This window comes from Sphaerodactylus townsendi, linkage group LG06 (assembly GCF_021028975.2).
Source record: "Sphaerodactylus townsendi isolate TG3544 linkage group LG06, MPM_Stown_v2.3, whole genome shotgun sequence".
NCBI classification, from domain to species: domain Eukaryota; kingdom Metazoa; phylum Chordata; class Lepidosauria; order Squamata; family Sphaerodactylidae; genus Sphaerodactylus; species Sphaerodactylus townsendi.
Genome location: NC_059430.1, coordinates 78,037,137 through 78,057,879, shown reverse-complemented (window position 1 = coordinate 78,057,879; position 20,743 = coordinate 78,037,137). Strand labels below are relative to the sequence as shown.

At 40.3% G+C, this 20,743-nt stretch overlaps 1 protein-coding gene across 4 annotated transcripts in view; it reads right to left on the bottom strand.

Moving 5' to 3' along the window:
* Nucleotides 1-20,743, bottom strand: part of PLXNB2 (plexin B2) — a 399,620-nt gene that overhangs the window by 222,995 nt on the left and 155,882 nt on the right. The window contains exon 1 of one of the 4 annotated variants that reach the window (XM_048499275.1): nucleotides 3,714-3,798. The exons of the other annotated variants lie outside the window; for them this stretch is intronic. The gene's annotated coding sequence lies outside the window, so the exon portion shown is untranslated. Of the gene's footprint in view, nucleotides 1-3,713; nucleotides 3,799-20,743 lie in introns of those variants that run through there. 4 annotated transcript variants of the gene reach the window in all.

Genomic DNA, 20,743 nt, shown 5'->3' with positions numbered 1-20,743 from the left:
TGGCCACAGTCTCCACAGCCACCTTAGCCCCAAGATCCTTGTTTGAGGAATGTGATTGAGACCTTAAAGTAATGATCTAGGGAGGTCACCAAGCATAATTCTTTTAGCTTATCCACTTCACTGAACTGCAATCACGATAGGAAGAACCTAGCTCATTTCCAACTACATGGGATCACTGGGGTGCTGTGTGGTTTCCGGGCTGTATGGGGGTGTTCTAGCAGCATTCTCTCTGAAGATCCTCTGAAGATGCCAGCCACAGATGCAGGCGAAACGTCAGGAGAGAATGCTGCTAGAACACGGCAATACAGCCCGGAAATCACACAGCACCCCAGTGATTCCGGCCGTGAAAGCCTTCGACAATACATGGGATAAATTGCCAATAAACCTCTCCAACAGATACATTAATAAATTATATTAAAGCTACCTTCTCATTTTTAACAATTCTGAACCATTTTAGAGTATGCTGAAAACATGTCAGTGTTCTAAATGTAAAATAATGAGTTCTTCAGCATTGCAAAGTCTTCCTGATCAAAGTGAATTTGAATAATACTAATAGACCAAAAAAGAAAAACGCATGCTTTTTAGAAAAGGAATTATTAAAATCTTCTACATTGTGATTGATCAATGAAGCCAAATAACATTTTTGAAGCAATGTCAAAAAGAACCTCTATAGCTAGCAACTGAACAAATCTAGATATAAATTCTATGTACCTCATTTGTCAGCATTTGGCTTTGCCCAAACTCAGCATTGCTTGAATTTTTATAATAGATGCAGAGAACACATCTCAGGCATGTTTACAGTGATCAACTGCTTCTACTGACAAATTTTACTTGGGTAGAGCTACACTGTCTAGTATTCTCACACAGACATGACTCAAATGCCAACCTCCATGTTCCTCCTTATTATAAGATCAGTAATGGGTGGAACCAGACCCAGGAAGGGGGGAGTGATCTACTTCCCTTGCATGATGACACCATTTCTGGGTTGATGCAAAAGCACTGGCATGGGATTGGGGGTATGCTCCAGCACTCTCCCTCCAAACTCGAAGGAAACTATCAAGTTTTGGGCAAGTGCTACAGCATCATTCCCACCTCCCCCAGATGCAATGCCATGATTTCTGCATCAAATAGAAATGATGTCATTGTGCAGGGGAAGCAGATCGGAGCCCCCAAATTCACCGCTGTAAAGCTCTTGCCAGCTGCCAGGAGGGACCTGGCGACCCTATGTGAATGTCTGCTGTGTGATCATGAGCCAGTCACACACACACTCAGCTGAATCTATCTCAGAGGATTGCTACTGTGGAGAAGGGGCATGTGTAAGTTGTCTTGGGTACTCACTGAGAAGAAAAGCAGGGTACCAATATATAAATAAATAATATACACAATTACAAATTTCTCAGGGGAGAGAGTTCCACAGTTGGTGCCATGAGGCAAAGGGTCCTTCCTCATCTTGCCAGCTAGTTGACTTAAGATGACGAGGACACCTGAAGCAGGGCCCCTGAAGGTGACTGTAATGGCTGTAGATTTGTATGGGAGTAGGTGGTCCTTTAGGTATGCAAATCCCAACACCTTGAATTGGGCCTGGAAACAAACTGGATGCCAATACGAACTCTAATGATATGGTCCCTATGACCCACTCCAGTCAGCATTCTTGCTGCAGTATCCTGTACCAAATATAGGCCCTTTCCGCACAGGCCTTTTACAGCGCCCTAGGGAGCTGTTCACATGGGGGGTGCAGCTGCATCGCAGCCGTGCCGCCCTCGCTCCCCCCCCCCCAGCAGCGCGAAGCCGCTGTTTCCAAACCTTACTCCCCATTGTTTCCAAACCTTGCCGCAGTGTGAACGGCAGCGGCTGGAAGGCGCCATTCCCTCCCCTTTTCTGATCGACTCACCTTCCCTGCAACCTTCCAGCGCGTTGTCCAGGCCTGGGGACACGCCCCCCCGCCCTGCGACTCCAGAGCTGTCGCGCAGGGCAGGGGGGCGTGTCCCCTAGCCTGGGCGATGCGCCGGAAGGCCGCAGGGAAGGTACGTCATTAGGGCGACGGCGCAGCACTGTGCCGTCTTCCCTGCCTTTACCGGGACCGTTCGTGCGAACGGCCCTGGGGTGTGTGTTGGCGTTGTATACGCCAACGCATCCCCCAGCGTGGCCGTGCGGAAACAGCCATAGTTTCTAGAAACTCTTCAAGGGCAGCTCCAATCAGAGTACAGTTATGTAAACAAATGGTATTTGCTTTCAGTGGCGTAGCGCCAACGGAGCCGAGTGGGACGCAACGCCCTGGTTGTGTGGCGCAGCAGGGGCATGGCATTCCGGGATGAGGCGGAAGGCGCTGCAGGGCACACGTCCATGCTGGGCTGAGTTTTCCCTTGCTCTGCCCCTGCTTGCTTTTGTAAAAGAAAAACTGCAACCATCAACTGACAAAGTTGTAATTATCTAAAAGGAATTTTAAAAAATCAGTGAAGGCTGAATCAACTCACTAAACAACATGGACGCTCAGAACATTTTAGAAGATCCTTAAGCCCTCAGTAGAGAATCAATGGGAACGGGACTTAATGCCACTCACATGTGATCCACAGGCACTCTCACAGAGGCCTCCCTGCTGCTGTTACATTCTACAGATCATTTACATAGACAAATAAGCCTCAGCGGCTTTCATTTAACAAACTTCAATCTGGAAGGAACACAACAGCACACAAGTTCTTTTGTCAGAGTTAAAAGCAACTCACTTCTGATCTTTGATGTAGGGCATTCGAGCTGTGTTGCCATTTACTGTTGGAGTTATAATTTCATGATCAAGAAGCACATGGATAAATATTTTACAAGGATACAACACTGTGTCTGTCAGTTTCAAGCAAAACTAATTACATAAAGCAGGAAGATGTCATTTATATTTTGGTATATTTGCCAATAGATTGAATAAAGTAAACGAAAGGTATTTTTAAAAGCTTAAATTAAACTAATTTCTTCCTGCAGTATGGCAGAAAACATAAATATGAACCAAGCAATGTTACTGAGTTAATTTAGTACGTAATACAACAAATTATAACTTGTTTCAGAGAATTCAAATTGAACATTTACTCTCTTCTGCTCCGTTTGCACTGGTATCTTCAGGATTTCTTAGAATATACATTTTTTTAAAAAAGAATTTTGCACTCATTTTAGCTGCACTGCAATTCAAAATTGTCAAATCAGTCCCTAAAGATTTTTTCAAAGAACAACGTGTTTGATACAGCCGGAAGAACAGTAGTATTAGTGAGCCAAAAACAGCAACAGGGTTGGGGGATAACCTACCGCTGTGATATTGATCAATGCTACAATTGATAAAAAGACATTTTATTTTACAAAGGAGTAACTTGTATCATTTATAAACTATATTGCCGTTTGTTCGAAAATGATTGATGAGGAACACTGAGCAAGACTGATCAATGCAAGCTTTCCACATTAAAAGTTTACACTCCAACAGAACTAGTCATTCTTTCAAAAGCAAATTATGTGATCATCCATCATTACCATATTAAAACACACACAAAGCCACATATTGCAGGTACAGCCTGTATCTTACTAAAGATAACCTATGAACTCTGAGTTCCAAGTTAGCCAGCTAGAATCAATGAAAAGCCCACAGCAGGAAGAGAGAAAAAAACCCAGAAAGTTTTTATTGATCAAACTGGCATGTGCTGCCTCCAGTTTCTAACTAGCGTCATAGTCATACTTACATGTTGCAGATTTCACATGTGCTTCTTAAAAGCAGATTTTAATGTCCAAAGTACTGAAGGGAGCACACAATTCTTCTCTTCCCCTAACAAGTAAGTCAGCTCTGGAATGCAAACTAAATGATTCAGAGAGGGAGAAACTGAGACTGCTCTGTGCTGGAGGGTTTAGCACAAAACCGGCATGCACAATATAAAACAGATGTGTCGTAACAAGTTTGGGGTGGAGAAATCTGTTCACTCATGGTATGAGAATGCTCAGGAGGGAAATTATTGTTACAAGGCAGTTGAGCTAGTTTTTTTAAAAGGCAGTAGCTGGCTCAGCTGATTAAGCCTGTCACCTGTCTGGATATACTGGCTTCATTTTGGGGGGTTGGCTTATACAACTGAGCATACCTGCAATGTTTTTTTCAGATTGCTACAGTTCAGAGTTGTTTTTCCCAACTAAACTCTTTTCTATATGGCCAGCAAGTTCCAGTATTTAAGCCATTTGACATTGCCCATCACCTCTGGAGTTCAGCCAGTTTGGTGTGGTGATAGGAAGACTAGAGAGGTAATTCTGTCCAAACAGTAGCTGGATGGTCTGGGATGAGGTAGTTTGCTTTAAGTTATTTATGGAGTTCCTGCTCACCTCTGTAAAACCAGACAGTGACTATTTTTATTTATTTGTTTGTTAGTCTTATATGCCATCCTTCCCCTGGCAGACTCAGGGCAGCTTCCAACAGACTTCACAAATACATAAAACCAATTTAAAACCATGTAAAACCCATTATAAGTTCAATAGTGTTGGCATTTAACAATAATTACTTAAGCAGGGGGGAAATTGGGGTGGGTGTGGGAGAAGGCTGAAGTGATGGAAAACTGGCTACCTCAACCATATACCTGGTGGAATAGCTCCATCTTACAGGCCCTGTGGAACTATATTAAATCCCTCCCCCCAAACACACAATTCAACTGTTTGCATAGTTGTTAATCCAGAAAGAAAACCAAGGTGATTCAAGACCCAGGCAGCGATCAAGCAAGACTCTGAAGCAGTGGCATAGAAATATTCTAAATAAATAAGAACCACTGAAATAATCAAGGGTTCTTTTCTTTGCTTCAGTTTTAAAAGGTGCTGAACATTAATATGGTTACCAGTCAATGTACAGCTAGCGATCTATTCTTAGAGAAATTTCACTCTCACTATTTCACTCTCACTATTTCACTTTCATTACCAAGAGTGGAGAAGATGGTTCCAACTTACTTTTTTAGCCATCACTTGGCTAAACACAAAGACACAAATCAAAGAGGAAAGTCTGCTTTTAAAATCAGTTTTCATCTACCCTACTTTCCACAATCACGTAACAACAAACCATAGACTGTTCTAACTCTGGAGAGTTCTCAAGTTTTCACTCTGCTTCCATGAAATGTGATTTTAATGCATTTGATAATTACTTAATATTTTTGTTTAATTGTTACATGATTCACTAGGAGAAAGGAGGTCCTAAAATATTTTAAACCAACAAACAAATGAGATGCCTCCACAGATTTTCAGTCACTTGTATTCACATACTGCTTGCCCTGAGAATCCAATGAAAACACTGGAACCCTTGAAGAGCAAGAAAGGCTTTATCCATTGGCAGCACTGGAAGAACGTCTACAAGCAACAATGGTGAATGGAAGAAAAATACATCTCTTAGGAACCACTGCACGCAAGGTTCCAACACCACTAGAATGCAACAGTGAGCAAAAAAGTAAGCACACAAGAAACGGCAAGAGAGGTATCAGAAATCAATATTAATTGACTTACCTCCTTTATTAAATCTATCAGTCCTGGCAGGATGAGAGAAGATAGCTGAATATAGCCCATCTTTCTGTTGAGAAATGAATTTCTCTGCGAATTTACATGCTGTCTTTTCAGCCAGCAGTATCGACAGCACAACACAGGCAAACAAGTTTGTTCAGGTTGTTTAGAAAACTGTCAGATTTGTGTTTCCTCCTCTTTGACCAGATAAAGCTGCTCACGGCTGTAATCCTGAACACAGATCACACTTGTCCAAATCCTCTATGTGTTCATTTAAAGCTTTCTTGGCATATGCTGCCAAAGAGGAAAAGCTTCCTTCCTGTAACTGCTGTGTAAATCTTTCATGCTTATGAGAGTACGAGGGCAAAAAACCCATAAAGAATAAAACAATATCTTTAAAAAATAATCCCAGGATGAGGGACTCACTCACTATATGAGATGAGGCCTACAATATGTGTGGTGAGGATATAGATGAGGGAAGGAGGAGAAATAAACTATCGTTTATAATTCCTCCCTTACTGGACTATACCAGGAATGACCTTACAAGCCCTTCATAACCTCAAGACCAGCTCCACATATCTGAAGAGCTTCTTCTCCCTTGCATGTTCCTATGCAGCAGCTTCACTCATTCCAGCCGCATCTGTTATCTGTGTATCCTTTGACCAGGGCTTATTTTGCAGCATTGTTGCTGGCTGTCACACAGTTGTAGAATAGCCTCCTGAAGGAAAGTTGGAAGATGGGATTCTACCCTTAACGTGCTTCTTTTAGTATAGTACACTTGCATTTAGTTGCGAAGTAGCGGAAGGGAGTGGGGGAACTGGCGCGACGTGGGCCAAGTGGAGCTGCCGCAGCATGCACCCCCTCCCGTCCCACCTACCCCAATATATCCCCAGCTCCGCCCCATGACAGCAATGACGGTGCTTGGGACAAGCTGCTCCAGATGTCCCCATTACCGCTACATGTCTGATTTGGTGAGGTGTGAATCTGGGCAAAAAGGGGAATGTCTTTCTGGTTGTGAAAATGGTGCTCCTATATTGGTTTGTTTTAACGCATTTGATATTTATTGACATTTTGTTATATGTTTAACCACTTTGGGTCCTGAATTTTCAGGAGAATGGCAGGTTTGTATTTTAAATAACATTGATGAATATTTTTATGTTGCTTCACCTCTGCTCTTAGAGTGATTTACAAACAGGGCACTATTAAAAATACAAAAAAAATAGTCTACTATCAAAACAAAATCTATGATAAAGAACTTACAGGTAAATTGGACAACCTAATAAAACCAATCAGTCAAAAGCCCACTTAAATATCACCAGTGGGCACTGAATGCAGAAAGTAGCTAGGAAGACAAATCTGCCTAACTTTCAGAAAGTTATTACAAAAGAGTGGAATGGGACCTGAAAAGGCCAGATTAAAGCTGGAGAACATATAAGAAGAATCCTTCCCATGTTCTGAGGCCCACAGTCCAGGCCTTCCTAAAAGTGCTGAATAGACTCAGCACACCAATTTCTGCTGCAATCCCCTTCCCCTTCGAATATCAGACATATATTTATTGAAGGATACTGCATTCCCTCCTTATCTGAACCCATTTCCTGTCAAAACAGATGTTTTCAGTAATAAGTTTCTTAATTGCCAGTCGCAACATAAAATATAAATACGAAGTAATAGAGCCAAGACTAATCTCCCAATCATGCATTTCATCTGCATTCCATTATGATCATATGACCTGCACATATGCCTTGGTGACAGATAATTAACTTCCTAGCAAGTGTAAAAAAAATACTAAACTGTATGGGCATAGAGGTTTTCAGCAGTCAGCTTTGGCAGCATCTTTACAAGGGATTACTGTCATTAGGCTCAGCATATTACCTCAAAATGCTTTTGCACAAACTTGACTGGTTACAATCCAAAAGCTGTTTTTTTCATAACCAATTCAGTTATTAGCATAGACAAACATAGTGACACTAGGAAAGCTGCATAGCATCAATAGCTTCTCCGTGATCTTAATTTTACACTTGAACCAGGGGGCTACGGGGAACAAGTATTTTTTTAACCACATTAGTGCTTTGTTCCTCAAAATAAAAGCTTCTTTGGGATGATACCTACAACTAATCTATCCAACTCCCTAGTTTAATATTTGCCACTTGAATAGACTGGCTTTTGTCCAAGAACATGCCACAATGTATTATGGATGTTTGGCGAATAGAATAGCTTACAAACTGTACTGGCTGGATCAAAGCAAAGCTCAGTTTTTGTTGAACCTTAGGCACCTAAACAGGGTGGATAAAAATCAAATGCTTTTTTTGGAAGAAAAATCTTATATAAAGATTATAGTCAAAAGATTATTCATCAAGAAAAAAAGAATTAGTATTTAATTATGTAGCATGAGGCCATCCAGTCATTCAATGTTTAAATTTTGGGTGATTGAATTCCATTGATTCATTCACAATGTCATGCTCTTCCAGAGGTTTCTGTAATATTATTTTTGGGTTAATTTTTCTATTTAGAAGATATTATTACAGATGTTTGGTTTTGCAATTCTGAAAACTGAATATTTGCCTGCACATATAACACCTTTTCTTCATCACAAAAATGTAAAATAAACAGAATTGAGAAAAAGCCTTTAATCCCATTGTTCTTTTGACAATCTATGTACCCAGATTCAGTCCTTTCCTCTAAAGTGCCAAGTTTCAAAAGTTCAACAGAAGATTATTTGGCATCGAATAGATCAAAACAATGGCCTAAGTTGTAAGAGACAGTGTGATGTAGTGGTTAACAGCAGGTGGATTCTAATCTGGAGAACCGGGTTTGATTCCCCACTCCTACATTCCTGCTGGGTGACCTTGGGCTAGTCACAGTTCTTCTGAACTCTCTCAGCCCCCACCTACCTCACAAGGTGTCTGTTGTGGGGAGAGGCGAGAGGAAAGGAGTCGGTAAGCCACCTTGAGTCTCTTTACAGGAGAGAAAGGTGGGGTATAAATCTAAACTGTTCTTCTTCTTCCAAGTGTGAGGAGAGAGAAACAAGCATTAAAAATGGAAGAGAATCTTTTGTGCAGAATATTCTACAAATTTGATGTTTCTATGCATAGCCTGAGATTTTATCAAATTATTCTTTCCCTAGAGGAGAAAACACACAATAGCTACAGGCTGTTAAATTGTATAAAAAACCATGATTTAAAACAAATTTTACTGATTAGTGATTTAAATCATGATTTCTATGTGATTTAAATCAAATCCACTCTGCACCTAAATGACCCTTGAAAATCTGCAGGCATTATGAAGACATCCATACAACCTCCATCATGTGGTGCTCAGATACACTCTGCCTCTGAACAGAAAGGTTCCACCCTTAGGTTATTACAGCCAACTACCCCTGATTAACCTCCTGGTTTTGTCTAATTCTTCTAGAATCCATCTTTGTTAATGATCAGCACTGTATCAATTGATAAATGCTGTCTTATGCTTGCATTAAGTCTACATCAAATTAATGTAACTAGATGATCCATTAGAATTCTGAGAGGGAAGCCATTTTCCCCAAACCATTCACAGTTTTATAAACAAGCACTGTTTACTTATGAACCCAATTCGAATACTAAATAAAATGCTGTGATACAGGGCAATTACTATTCACAAATAAACCTTTTAAAGAAGGTTTTAGCAAAACCTTAACAAAAATATATGCAAATTATAGTCCCACTATTTTTCTTATAAAACTAAACTCTCTCTCTCTCTCTCTCTCTCTCTCTCTCTCTCTCTCTCTCATTCTCTCTCTCTCTCTGATTGGAAACATGTTTGTAAGCAAATTTTAGTGTTATTTGTTGACCACTGTACACAACTACAGAAATAAATGTTTACCTTCAAAAACAAGAAAAACAAACTGTGGATCCTTAGTGTCTCAGAGAACACAGCCATGCATAATGCCCATGTCTGCCCTTAACTGGCTTCAAATTATGCATTTCTATTCCAACATAATGCCTTCACCCCATTATTTAAAGGGAAAGTTAAAAACTATTTTGAAACACATCAGTGCTATTTTCACCCTCTTTCATTCCTTTCTTCTACTCTGTAAACAAGTGAAGAAACCATGAAATTGCCTGGTTCCAAATTAATCCATCCATTCAGTCCCTGCATAGTCACTCATGCTTATTACACAACAACATCAATAAGGTGAGAGATTAATTGTGGGATTTTTACATACTTTGTTTATTCAACAAAATAATATGTGCGGTTATCAAAGTTGATGTCATGCCTAAAATCCAGTCCTCCTCCTGCAGTCAAAAACTTAAGAAAACTATAAAACCTGGATTTAAAACATAAATTAAGTGACTGTTTGATTAAACAGCCTGTTATCCGTCATCCAGAGACAGCAGCAAATGACCCACTATTAATTTCACAGTCCTTTTAGAAGACAAGCTTCCTATTCCATCCATTATATACGCTGCATTAAATGAATCTACCATAGATTGCATTAAGAGCATGAGTGATGCTGACACACCAAGAAGTAAATGAAAGAGTTATGTTCGGGTAAGCAGAAGAAATATAGACAGGAGAGAAAGAAGGTGGTAAGTGGATGAAATTGAATGGGAGGAGAAAAGGAAGGCAAGAAGGAAACAGAGAGCTAACAAAGTTACAATTATTGATTGTTTCTCAAAATGCAAATACTTAAGTTGAAATTGCAAATGGCTTTGGGCTTCTTTCTTGGACCAAGTTTTACCACTGAAGAAGCAAGTTGGCTTTGCTGTGAAAAAGGGCCCCATCCATCTGTATTTGGCTCAAATTCCACTCCACCCCCACTTTCTAGCTCAGTTGATCTGGCCACATGGATCCACATCACTGGAACTTCTTTATCAGACTGCTGCAACATACTCTGTGTGGGGCTTCCCTATTAAATGATGTGGAAAGTTCAAGTGCAAAAGCTTCATGTTTGTTAGGTGGGCAATGCATACAGATTCAGGTCATTCTGAAACAACCACAACTTAAAGCCAATGTGCTTACATGTTCCATTCAAGGTGTTGGCCCTTCTCAATTTCAAGGGCCTTTATGACTTGGTACCAACATGGCTGACTGGCAAATCTTCAAAATAGTCTCTTCTGCTTCAATTAACCTCATCTGTATTTCAACGTCACACATGCTTTAGTGGTGTCCTCTGTCTATGGAAAGTACCTACCCCCTTAGCAATTTACACTACATGGAACAACTGGTTTGCTTTCAAGTGCTTTCAGTGATAAGTGATAACACTGGTTTTTATTCTATTTGATACTGTGATTGATACGGTGAATACCTTATGTCTGCCTTGAGTACTGAAAAAGTGGGAGTGTAAACTTTTAAATGAAAACTACCTGAGGGGCTATCACATGGATTTGTTCTCTGCTGGCCTAGAAAGCAAAACTAGATCAAATGGACTACAGTAAATCTGTACAGAACATTAGGAGGGTAAATCTGTACAGAACATTAGGAGAAACCTCTTAACAGTAAGAGCAGTTTAACAATTTCTTGTTTTCAAGCATAGGTTGGAGGAAGCTCTACTTTTGATATTACTGTACTTCGAGTAAATTTTCCACCCCTTGACTATGATTATGGCTGGTTGGCAGCCAGATCAAGCAAACCAGGGGAAAGGGTCTTGCTCCCTCTTCAGCTTCTACCCAGCTGCAGACTGGCTGGCTGCTACTGGAGTCTAAGAAGGGAAGAACTGGATGGCAGCTACAAATGTCAACTTTTTCACTGTTATTCTAGCCTAACCACTCCAAAGGAAAGGATTTCTATTTTCTCCACTTTAACTTTTGTATTTTTAATGCTAACCATGTTTTTCCACACTTTTCACTACAAAAATGTTGTCTTCTCTCATGTAGCTGGGAGACCAAGCTAACCAATTAACTGCAAGTTTGAATATCCAAAAGCTGTGCAAGTAACTCAACATTAATAATAATAATAATAATAATGCTGACTTGGATAAGTGCACACACTTTAAATTTAATCAATATAACTTGCAAATCACTGGAAAAATGAATTCACACTCCAACAGAGAATGTAATGTAGGGAAAGTTATAAAAGCTGTAAATGAGCACACTATGGAGATTATTAAGTTGTTCAGTGTTATACACAAGGAAAGTAAGTATTTATGGGCTGAAAGAGTAATGCCACTCGGCATTTAAGAAGGTGGAATATTACACGGCCTCACATCTGTGCTTTTTATAAAATTAAGAACCTATTGCAGCCGAATCAAACAAGTCTTATGGCATCTTTCTGATTTTCATTGAGTCCAGAATGATAACAAGAGATAACCTCCAACAAGATAGGCCCAAATGAAACAACACAACACTGATGGTCACATACAGCTCTCAGCTAAAACCCGTTAACCGTTGCTGGACAGATTTTCTGTACCAGCTTAAGTTACAATTTGTCAGAATACAACACAGGCATTTTCTCCACAGTCTCCTAACCTTAAACAACTTCTCATCCACAACAACAGCCTTCCTAACAGACACATGGACTCTGGGAACACAGCCAGCAACAAATCAAGATACTAATGTCCCCATATTCACTTTGACAACACGATCAGCAGACCTAACAGCACCAGCCATCCCATCTCAGCCTCATTCACTTGTTCATCTTCCAGCATTATATATACATGTCAATAATGTCTTTTCACTCTGTACGTCAAATAAACAGGTCAGTCCCTATATAAAAGAATAAACAGAAAAAAATCTCCAAATAAAACCACATTAAAAAACTTAATCTTCTAAGGTCATTGATCTTCATAGGTCATTCCATTGCTGACCTATGAGCGGGAGTCCTCAAACGAGAATCTTCAAAAGAGGATTGCAAAAGGCGATTGATGAACTTAAGTTCATTGATAGTCAGAATACTCAACCTCTCAGGACTGAACAGACCTAGGATCCTTATCTCATTACAGATGTTAATTTTTTTGCTCCCAAACAGAAAATGTGCTCTAATCAAGTTAACCATGAGGCATATTGTACCTCTGCAACACCCCTTCCACTTTCCAATTGGGGATATAAGGAATCTCCATTCCAGGTCATAAATGTCAACGGGAGCTTTGATACTCCAAAGCTTGAAACCCCAAAACCTTGTTGGTCTCCAAGGTGCCCCTGGACGCAAAACTAGTTGTTCTACTGCAGACCAACACAGCTACCCTTTGAAACTTTCTGTAGCATGAGCTTTTATGATCAAGAGCTCACCTTGCAGAGGCAAAAGTATATGTACAAATGGGGGCGGGGGAATGAATTAATGCATCATGAAGCCAAGAGGACCAGAAAACCAAAGTGTTATTTTGCAGATCATAAATGAACACAAGATCCAGTCTCAAGAATAAATGTATGTAACTGGAGTTTCTGTGGATCATTTCCAACTGATAATTTTGTTTAAGCTATCAAGTCACAGCCAATTTATGGCAACCTGGTAGGGTTTTCGTGGCATGAAATGTTTGGAGGTAGTTTGCCATTCTCCTCTTCTGCATAGCAATCCTAGTATTCTCCCATCCAAATACTAACCACGGCCAACCCTGCTTAGCTTCTGAGATCTAATAAGATCAGGCTAACCGAGGCTATCCAGGTCAGATTAATTGTATGCTTAAACTTCTGCAGAATTGCTTATTTTAAGTTTTCTTTCCAGCATGGTTGAAAATAATGGCTTAAGTTAGATGCTCCACACCAAAAGATGAACAGATACGAGCAGTGGTCATACATACATATTGTCTTCTTTCCATCTTATAGGTACTTTCAGTTCACAAATTAGTATAAAATTATGGCTATACTGTTTTTCTAACAGTAGTTTTCCAGAGTGGTTTATTCTCTGCACAGAGTCCAGATTTTCTGTACCAGCTTAAGTTATAATTTGTCAGAATACAATGGCAGTGTATGTTCTGCCACAAATGCAAAAACAGCTATTTAACTTGCTATGCATGAAATTCGCATTCAGGGGAAGGGTTAGGGAACAGAAAAAAAGGTAATAATAAGCTAATTCGCAGAGTAGTAAAGCATAATTTGTTGTTTATGTCTCTGGTCTATCATACGAAGATACCTACCAAAATTATTATTTTCATATTGAAAAGGTAGTAAATTACTAAATTGCAAGCAAGGGAAGAGAAGGTAGGAGGAAGACACTGAAACAATATCTGTAAGGATTACTATGATTCACACAGTAAAATATGGGAAAAAAGACTTTGAAAAAGGACAAAAATAGCCAGTAGTCAACTTTTTAACTGTATCCCCTATACCACCTCATTGACTTCCCTTATAAATCCTATTGTTTCTTCAGTTAATCCTTATAGTCAGTTACTCCTTATAAACCATATTATTTCTTCAAGTGTATCACTATCTGAAGTAGGATTACCAACTTCTCAGTTGGGTCTGGAGTTCTCCAGGATCAGTTCCCTAAAGAAACAGCAGCTTTGAAAAGTGGAGAATATGATATCACATATTTACTGAGATCCTTCTCTTTCCCAAACTTAACCCTCCTCAGACACCTCCCTCAAATCTCTAGGAATTTCCAAAGACAGAGTTGGCAACCCCAATATAGGGAACAAAAGATAAAGCACCAAAGACTTAAATCCCCATCCAAACTAACCGGTGGCAGGCCATGGTGTCAATGAAGCACTGCTCCACTACCCCACAAAGGGCTTTCTGGTGGCGCAGGGAGCAGGGAAAAGCCCCATAGGGTTGAAAAGACAAACATCACCAAAAGGGCTATGTATGTCCAAGGGTTGGTGCCCAACTAGCCCCCAATGTTGGCTCCATCCCTGGGATGGCTCTGGGCTGCCCCCTGCACACAGGCATTTGAGCAGGATGCCAGCACAGCCCTGCCATGGTCCAGACCTCCAGGTTTTGAGGTAGTGCAGAATGCACAGCCACCAGCATGTCTGCCCTCTCTATCGGGGCAAGTGCCTCAGGGAAGGAAAATGTACCAGTGCAGCCGTGCATCATTTCCACATGCCGTTTCAGCACACACACACCCTTTGAATGGGGCTGCCCTACTCATATACAAGTAAAATTCCCACCTTTTTTCTACACAGAACTAAGAACTTCTAATAAGTCAATACAGTTCTGAAATACAATTGTGATGCAATTAAAATTCAGTGCTCATTTAGTGGTCAAGGTCATACTCCAAACTTACACCTATGTTCAGTTTCTTTAACTGTTTATTTTACTCATGCTTTTGTTTTGTTATTATGTGTGCTCAGATTTATCATTTCGGCCCCACTGATTTAGATGGAAGATTCACTTCAAATTCGAGGCATTTCCCCATCCCACTGGGATGAAATCATCAGCAATTACAACCTCACAGTGAAAGGAAATTTAAACAAACAGTGAAGCATGTTACCTGCCCCCACTTGCTCTCTTTATGGGAAAGAGAAGGGGGAAAGTTGCAAATGAAGACAGGGCACTTGCTCACAGAGCACAACAGCATGCCACTTTCTCATTCTCAGCAAACATAAAAAAGGGGAGGAGTCTGTTTCTTCCCTTCCCTAGTCTGTGCTTGAAGGTAAACCATGTTTACACACAAGTAAATCCAACTGATTTCCATTAGAGTACCTGGGGTGTTTGTAAGTTATCTTCTCTCCCCACCACCACCTCAAGTGTGTTGTTGTGGCTAAAAATGAGACCAATAAATCAATTCAAGTTTTGAAAACTCCTAAAATAATTAAGCTAACATGATTAATATGTGGCTTCTGTTAACATAAAAAATGCATGTCTGCTCATAAATGAATACAGTTGGTTTCTATTGGGCATCCTTGGATGCTTGAAGATTTACTACTCTTGTAACAATATCTTTGAAGGAGGGCTAGACAGATTGGTCAATGTCATACTGTTTTTTGCTCCAGTGTGGTCTTCCAACTGCTGCAGATTATTTATGAACTTCTACAAAGACTCAGTATGATTTATTTTAATTTTGTGTTGGGAAAACCACAAAAAAGCGGATGAGAAATGAAGCTATGTGGAAGCACCACAACTATGACTGTAATTGAATAAGGAATATGTAATGCTGCTATGTTTTTATGGAGTTTTAGGTGGATTTTTAGTTGATTTTATGTGTTATTGTTTCTGGATTCCTGTTGTACACCGCTCAGAGCCCTCTGGGGGTGGGCGGTTCTAAAAATTGAATAATAAATAAAATAAAATAAATAAAGCTTAGAAAAAAATCTACTACAGTCAGAAAGCACTGGAAGTGACAGTGTGTACTTATTAACAATTAAAGGATACAATTTGTGAGAGTTCAAACGGTAGTTCTTTGAAACGAAATGTACATCTCGTATACACCAAAACTTTCAACCAAGGATGAGACTATGTCTGAATCAATGTTAACTATGAACGATGCTAACCAAAAAGATAATTTAATTTGATCTTGTCAGTTAACCACCAAGTGCATGTTTCTTTACTAAAGATATGCTTCAACATTTCTAGAGCCACTATAAACTTTCGAGTAACAGGAGACAAAGCATTCCTCACTCCCACTTTACAAAGAACATTTCTTATGCAAGACTGTATTATTTTATTTATTTATTTTGCATTATTTATAGTCCAGCTTTCTAACTTGGCTTCAAGGCAGATCGTGAGACGATACACACATAGACAATGCACATAGACAATACACACACAAGGCAGATAGTGACACAACACACACATAGTGAGACAATACAGTCAACAAAATGGAACATTTAGTAACCAATTCACTAGGATTGTAGAAGTCTGGAACAACCAAGAACAACCGAAGCACAGTATAAGTATTAACACGACACATTAAACAGTACAGAGATTAAATTATAGGATCCTATGTACAGCAAGGAATGCACAACAATATAGATCATAATCCCAATCATTTATCCAAGTAACTTTGTGAACTGTTTTCTGCTGTGTAATCCTATTACCTGCACAGAAACGTCTTCTTTAATGGTTCAGTTTGCATAGTTTGAAGAAAGCCAGGACAGTGGGAGCTTTCCTGATCTCCTTGGGCAGGATGTGTTACAAGGTGGGAACCACAACAGAGAAAGCACATAACAGGGGCTAAGTTGACCCACCACCATTCTCTCAAATAACTTTGCCTGGAAATGGCATGGTAAAAACCAGGCAATAATTGTTCACATAATTTTTCTGTAGCAGATAGATAACTATCACTTTGAGGGGCTGAGGGAAGGTGTCATAAGTTAGTGACATATATTATGGGTTTGCTGATGTGGTCCTTACATGATGTGAGCAGTCAGGATAGTCAAGGATCCAGAGTATAAGTAGTGGCCTTCATAGATCCCAGGATCTTGTCAACATCCATCATGTAAACTGGGTCAAAATGATCCATAAATAGCCGGAGCAGTGTACTAGGTTGTGACAAATTCTAACACTTAGCCTTATTTACTGCAGTCCAGGCCTGACAGGCTCCCGGAGAGTCAGGTTCCAGCTAATAGCAAGTGAAGATGCAAGAGAGGGAGAGAACATTCTTACTCTGAGTTCAAACCAAGCAGGTCTGGTAAGAAGAAGTCAAGGTCCAAGAGAGGTCAGGTCTGGCAATCCGGTATGAGTTTCAAAGAATCAGTCTGCAAGAGGGTGTGGCAGAAAGTTGTCAGGCTTTCAACAACATTGCTCCTGTAACTTCCACTTCCTAAAGCAGTCTCTTACAAGCCTGTGCTGTGGCTCAGTATCTATCCTGAGATGACTCACAGCAATCTCTGCACTGCCCTAGGGCTTCCAAGCATGCACTACACTTTTTAGAGTGCAGTTCCTGCTGGGTGCAAATCTTCAGCAGCCTTACAGACTCAGGTGATCTGGGTGGACTGCTAGGCTGGCCCTCAGTGGCTGGAGATGCTTCTTCAAACACTCTGGCTTCCAACTCTTGACTTGGGCCAGCTCTTCATCCTGTGAGGCTTCTAGCTGTGCTTGACTGGGGTTCAGCTGACTGTGCTTGACTGGGGTTCAGTTGACTGGGGTTGCAGCCCAGTGGGGTCATCCTACCATGCTCCTCATCAGAGAACTCCTGGCTACCTGATTCTGAGCCCATGACAGCAGCCACAAGGACTGCTTATGATTGGATGGCTGAGAAAAGCAGGGTTCTAAAGGCTGCGTGAGGAGATTTTGAGAAGAGTTCTGACCAGAATGCCAGAGTGAACGGGCTCCACTCTGTTTTGGTTTTAAACTCTGATTGAGGGACTGAAGGGTCCGATTAAAATAAGGAATCTGTACTGAGTCCCTGGTGTTAACAAAACAGTGACATTAAATACACAGGTTGTTTGGTGTTTTCTCTGAGGAGAGCCCACACTCAGATACTAAGTAGTGAAGCTTATGATAGTGGATGGGATCCAAAGTGGCTTTCTGAGGGAATTCCTTCTCTATTAAGCAACGTGTGGGCAGGACATCTCTAGTGGAGAAAGTCAGTCTTTGAAGAAACTGTTTTGGAATACTTACCTGAGAATAAACTGATGGTCTTTCAAACTAATAGAAAGACAAACTGCATACTGTGTCACCTATACTGGTGTGTATATATTTATAAATAATAAACTGAATGTAACATCTTGAAGGCCTTAAGCTAGTGATTTGAGTCATCTCGTAAGAACTGTGAAGGAAAGACACAGACACAACTAGTAAATAATAACAACTCAACTTACCAGCTTGCCAGAATTTTTTTTGTGTTCCTTTGCCTGGTTGAGTTGTGCCCTAGCCTGAGCAGCTGAAGAACATTTTACTTTTTATTATAAGTGTAAGGTGGGAAAGTACAAAGTGAAGAAAAATAAAGTGAAGTCATCCAATTCATGTTACTGCATCAATATAATAACAGACAAAAAGGGCTGCTCAGACAGAGTTAGCTGACAAATTTTTGGAGGGAAAACCTCAGGGCACTAATGGGGAGAAAGAAAGTGCTTGGGTGTAACACATAAGTCTTTCTTCAGGGTTATCTATGTTATAACTGACATCATAATCAGAGCTTATTTTTGAAATTTTACCAGCAGAAACCTTGACAAAAGTTTCATAGTTAATTGTCTATTCCTGAGACAATAGAGATTCAGATTTAGACATCAGCAAATGCTGAGCTACTTTGAACAACTGGAATGAATGTGAATTTGCTGATGCTATAACAGTAGAGAGGTAAACTTTATTTGCCACCAAAAAATGATCTGTCACAGTCAGTAAGAATTCTCCACCAGCACAGTTCTAGATATATCCCAACAGTTTTCACATCATTCAGTTCTGTGGTAAACCAAGGGCTGTGTTTCAGCCCAAAGGCAGGAGAGGTCAACAGGGAGCAATATCATCAATAGCTTCAAGGAGCTTAAAGTTCCACATTTCCACTGCAGCCTCAGCAGAATACAGTTTAGAATCCTTAAACTAAACTTGATGATTAAAATTAGTTCATAAAGTGAAATTAATTCAATGAAAAAGTCTCCTACTTTTAAACAGCCTTAATGAGAAAGTTCCCAGTTGGTGAATAAGACGAAGTTTTGAAACAACAATACTATTTTCAGTGGTTCAACATAATGAATGCAACACAAATACAACAAAGGTAGAATACTACTTTATGCACATCAGGGGCCTCGCTTAGACAGGTAATTTCAAGGTGAAATTAAGCTGACTTTACAAGAGATGTGTCTGCTTTTATGTAATCACTTATATAATGCAACAAAAAAAAACTGATTACATCTCCCCTGCTGATAGCCAAATTAGCTGAGAGAATACAGTTTCTCCCAACTGTTCAGTATTCGTATGTGATAGTAAAAAAAAAAAAGAACTTCAAGCCTGCAAAAAAGACACAGCCCTCGGTGAAACTCTCTAGTAGGTAGAAATCATATGAATTTGTCTAACCTTCTCAACTCCAGGGGAAAAAATCAAGTGTGGGCCTTGTGTGGCCAGACATATCTCCAAATGAAGATATGGCCATTTAGAAGTGTTCTGTCAATTGTAGTAGTTATCAGTAAGATATCAAGAATCATGCCAGATCACATGGTATGTCGCCTATGATGTTGTCAGGTATGTACCAGAGCAGTGGGGTGGGGATGGGGGGTAAAAAAAGAATACATGGCCTTGGAGCCCCATAAGCCGGAGAGTACCCAACATACTGCAAAGTAGGAAGAAAGGAAACACTTGTCTAACACTGTTTAAAAAGCCTAATGGAAGGAAGAGTCAGCATGCTGAGAAAGAGTCAGCATGGCTTTTGCAGAGGCAAGTCCTGTCTTACACACTTACTAGAGTTCTGTGAGGGTGTAAACAGGCATGTGGATAAGGGGGAACCAGTGGACATTGTCTACTTGGATTTCTAAAAGGCTTTTGACAAAGTTCCTCACCAGAGACTGTTGAGAAAACTCAGCAATGAAGGAATAAGAGGGGAAGTCCTCCTATGGATTAAAAACTGGTTGAGGAACAGGAAACAAAGGGTGGGTATAAATGGGAAGTTCTCACAATGGAGAGATGTAGGGAGTGGTGTCCCCCAGGATCTGTTTTGGGACCAGTGCTCTTTAACCTATTCATAAATGACCTGGAAGTAGCAGTGGGTAGCGTGGTGGCCAAGTTTGCAGATGATACCAAATTATGTAGGGTAATGAGAACCACAAAGGATTGCGAAGAGCTCCAAGCAGACCTTGATAAATTAGGTGAGTGGGCTAAGAAATGGCAAATGAAGTTAAATGTAGCAAAATGCAAAGTGATGATCATAGGGGTAAAAAATCCAAACTTCACATACACGCTACAAGGGTCAGTGCTATCAGTCACAGACCAGGAAAGGGATTTGGGCGTCTTAGTTGATTGTTCCATGGGAATGTCAACTCAATGCATGGCAGCTGTGAAAAAGGCAAACTCTATGCTGGGGATAATTGGGAAAGGAGTTGATAATAAAACTGCAAAGATTGTCATGCCCTTATATAAAGCCGTGGTGCGACCGCACTTGGAGTACTACATGTGTCTAGTTCTGGTCAGCCACATCTCAAAAAAAGGATAATATTGAAGAGATAGAAAAAGTGCAGAGAAGGGGCAACAAGGATGATTGGAAGGATTGGAGCACCTTTCCTTATGAGGAGAGGCTGCAGCGTTTGGGACTCTTTAGTTTGGAGAAGAGACGTCTGAGGGGGGATATGATTGAAGTCTATAAAATTATGCATGGGGTAGAAAATGTTGACAGAGAGAAATTTTTCTCTCTTTCTCACAATACTAGAACCAGGGGGCATTCATTGAAAATGCTGGGGGGAAGAATTAGGACTAATAAAAGGGAAACACTTCTTCCACGCTAATTTCAGCGTGGTGATTGGTGTTTGGAATAT